A 4,108-nucleotide genomic window follows, 5' to 3' on the forward strand; every position below is an offset into this window, starting at 1 on the left:
TTATTTCAGTTGATAAATAATTAAAAAAAAGCAACAATATGATAACAAATTTGTTGTTTCAACACGTTTAAATGTACATCTTTTAAAATAAATCGATGTCTCCGAGACTATAACATTCAAGATGGCGGACAGGGATTGAGGGAAGGAACGGTTCAAGAAAAAGACATAATTTGACGCCCGCCGAGGTGCTTTAGAAGATCATACTTGTAAAATATACTTATTTGTGATTCCATGCATATTTGTTAGGAATGCTGTTATGGTATAACCCTAATTTTAACCAGTAAGAGACTAAGAGCTCGTAAGATGACTCGGAGGGTCATGGAGTTTGATGTTCATTGCCTCAAATTGCGTTCAAATTGTCACTTCGGACCATTATTCTTTTGCAAGAGAGCAATTAAATGTGAGTGAAACTCTGGTTAGGTGGTTTCTGTACACACAGTGCGGAAATTGCTTGGAGTTGGCATCGGTGTTCCCAAAAGCTGAGAAAATCCAAAGGCATGCAGAACTTCAGTGTCAATAGTGTATACAGATTGTAACAGGTAAGCATTTATATTTATATATATTTTGTTTATGGAATTTATGTTATCTAATCTAGGCATTGACAACTAGTAAAAAATATAATTAAGGCATTGAAAACTAGTATAAAACATTGGAGCTAAATTCCTCATCTAAATTTTCATCTGAAACCATTTAATTTTGGATAAGGCATATAATTTATAAATAGGATTTACTAGTTCATGCATCTAAATAATTACATGTAATATAATTGTATCTATCCTTTTTGTAGCTATAATCTACAGTTCACTGTGGGAGACCCTCAATGTGTCATCAACATTAAATCTACAATTAATACATGAAAGGATTTTGAAGGTATGAACAGTTTTATTATATCATTTAGTAGATACATATATTTTAAATTTGGTGGCTCTAAATTCAAATGTTTATTTGTCAATTTGCTCGAGAATCAGTGTAAGAAAAATATTTGACTACATGCAATAGACTACCCCGTCATTTTTGACGGAATAATCTCTGCTGCAAACTTTAATGAATCACATGTACATTATTAATCTGTATGAAACAATCATTTGTAGTACAAAAATATTTTTTCATTTTCAACAGGTGTTCAATGCTGAAAAATCAAAGAACTACGGGTATTTGTGTGTGCTGATTGGTAAAGTTTCATGAAGAGGAGTCTGGCAGAGACGATGGCACTTTCTCATCTAAGCTGATCTATGGCTATGTCAGAAATGGTGAAAATAGATTAATTTATGTTTTCTCCCAAAACCAGTGATGGCAAACCTAGAGTGACTGGAACATCTAAAGTTCTACAAAATATTGTCCCAAAGTTGTGTGAATTTTTTCCTGCCACATAAATTTATCAATTGTATCTAAACAAGTTGGTCTGTATTATGGATCCTCTACTAAGTGTAAGTAACACATACCTTATGAGATTACTGTCGGAGTCCTTATAGTATCTACATTTATATCACAAGTACTATTTATTGTGTCATTAAAATTTTGAAATTTATTTTCTAAGTCATTCTGTATCAAATATTTATCACTCTGCTTTGATACAATTTACTGTGACTGTCGCTATCAATTTTTAACTTCAGTATTTCTGTTTAAAATTTTTTTTTATTTTTTAGTGTACATTTTTAAATTCTAGACATTATAAATTCACATTTGCAGAACTTCAAACCATTTTCATTTATGTAAATCAATTTTGTACATTGAGTTATGAGATTCATTCATAATTTTTGACTTGCAAAAAAGTAAAAAAAAAGTTCAAATAAGGCAAAAAATAATTAATTTCTTGGTTCTTGGGCCCTCCCTCATCTCTTCCAAGGGTTCCTCATTGACCCTTTTTAATGCTAAATCACATTCCTCATCATTTTTTGAGGTTTTGTAAATTTTAAACAGCTTCCTCATCATGATTTGGGGGCAATAAAAAAGTAAACAAAAAATGCCTCCTTCCTCATCATATTTCTTGAAAAAAGGCCTGAGAACCAAGTAATTAACTTTGCATGGCCCAATTGAAGGTAAAAGTGTTTTGACTTTTCTAATGTACATTGTGTAATGTGTAATCATGTGTAATTATAAATATTTCTCTTTCAAATTGTTAATGTTTCATGGTAAAAGCATGTTGCAATTGACATTATGAACTTGAACGTTTATTTTTACAAAAAGACCATTTTGTAATTTTTTTTAATAACACTCTTACCAATATGTTTTGTTATTTGATATTCTTTAATTTTAATTAAAGATAACAATATAAAAGTAATTTTTTGTCATTATTATGGAATAAACTTCTTAGATACCAATTTATGTGCTTTTTCCTTAGATTTTAGTTTTCATCAAGAGTTATGTTCCTGAAATGAGTTGTTACCTGTGAAGACCCAATTTTTTAATTTGTCATGACCCATACTTTGATTTTAGAACATTAAATTATAGGGTTTCCAGGCATAAATTTTTACCCGTTTGTACAACGGATACCTTAAGTTTTTAATTCAAGTTGTTAAGTTATCTATAGATAACTTTACAACTTGAATTGAAAACTTCATACATACTAGTTGTAGGTTTTTAAAAGATAAAACAAGTCTTCACCGGCATTATTAAGGCTCGCAAAAAAAAATTGATATACATGTATATGGATTCAAATACACCTTGACACAAGCCTTTAGCAACGGTATTCCATGTGGGGGAGAGGGTGGGGGGGGGGGGCTCCAGAAAAAAAATCTGTGTACTACAGATCTGAACTGAATTTTGAAACTGAAAAAAAATAGATAATAGATTGTACAAGTTGTAATAGATAACTTTACAACTTGAATTAAAAACTTCATACATACTAGTTGTAGGTTTTTAAAAGATAAAACAAGTCTTCACCGGCATTATTAAGGCTCGCAAAAAAAATTTGATATACATGTATATGGATTCAAATACACCTTGACACAAGCCTTTAGCAACGGTATTCCATGTGGAGAGAGGGGGGGGGGGGCTCCAGAAAAAAAAAATCTGTGTACTACATAACTGAACTGAATTTTGAAACTGAAAAAAAAAAATCAGTTCAGTTTAATTCAGTTCAGGTACTGTGTATATGTTAATGTTCGGTGGCGTCGGTAGCCTAGTGGTTAGGGTGCCGGACTCCAAATCGAAAGGTTGTGAGTTCGAATCCTGGCCGCGGCAAGTCGACGTTGTGTCCTTGGCAAAGGCACTTTACACGAATTTCCTCACTCCACCTAAATGTAAAAGGGGTACCTGGCTATAGACAGCGAAAGATATTGTCAGAATGTTAGTGTTCTAGCGCTGATTACGGCAGCTTGCACTGAGAAAGATTCTGGATTGTTAAGGTCTGCTAGGGTAATAATGATTGTAAAGCGCTTTGAGTAGCATTTATGCTAGAAAAGCGCTATATAAATCCAATCATTATTATTATTATTATTAATTACCAGCCAGTATGGGTTATTATATATATGTATCAAAATAGCCTGGATTTGAAAATAACAAAACTATATGCCAATCGGAGATTAAATTTAACAATTTTGCTTTGAAAGTACTATCGGTCAAAGTAGAGAGATCACTGTAGAAAATGCGCACGAACCTACATAAATATCCAAAAACTTAACAAATTTTCTTTGATTGAATTTCGGTTAAAAGAAAACATGCATTTGGTCCACGTATTGTCCTTTTTTTAAAGGACAGCAACTTGTTTTACTTCTTTTTGTTGGAATGCCTTTTAGGGCAGTTTGCTACTATAAGTTTTTTTTTTATCAAAGCTGCTTATAAATGACTTTTCTTATTAGAAAACATAAGCATAAGAGCAACATTTCAAATGAGTTAACAATCGCATCATCTCGGGTCTTTCCGTAAGAGGTCGGAAAAACAACCTCGAATGTATTGCAGAAGGATAAAACGTACGCTGAAATAGGCCCTGAGGTCCCCCTGCTCAGTTCACGACTATCGGGCCTGTTTACTCCGCTACAAAATGTAGTGCGTTGCATACGTAAAGTGAAAGTAGAATAAATCGTAATACTGTGAAGCCTTTAAAGTGTAAAACAAACAATTTTTAAAAGGAATAACCATCTGAAGGGTTTTATAAAAGATAGAGGGG

At 32.4% G+C, this 4,108-nt stretch overlaps 1 long non-coding RNA gene across 1 annotated transcript; it reads left to right on the top strand.

Moving 5' to 3' along the window:
* Positions 1–262: 262 nt before the first annotated feature.
* Positions 263–1,421, top strand: LOC134272002 (uncharacterized). Its single transcript, XR_009993120.1, has 3 exons — positions 263–539; positions 788–870; positions 1,120–1,421. It is a non-coding gene; the product is annotated as an uncharacterized LOC134272002 (long non-coding RNA).
* The last annotated feature ends 2,687 nt before the right edge of the window (positions 1,422–4,108 follow it).

Source organism: Saccostrea cucullata, unplaced genomic scaffold, assembly GCF_032062105.1.
Source record: "Saccostrea cucullata isolate Sc308-1 unplaced genomic scaffold, CSIRO_AGI_Scuc_v1 ctg15054, whole genome shotgun sequence".
In the NCBI taxonomy this organism is placed as follows: Eukaryota; Metazoa; Mollusca; class Bivalvia; order Ostreida; family Ostreidae; genus Saccostrea; species Saccostrea cuccullata.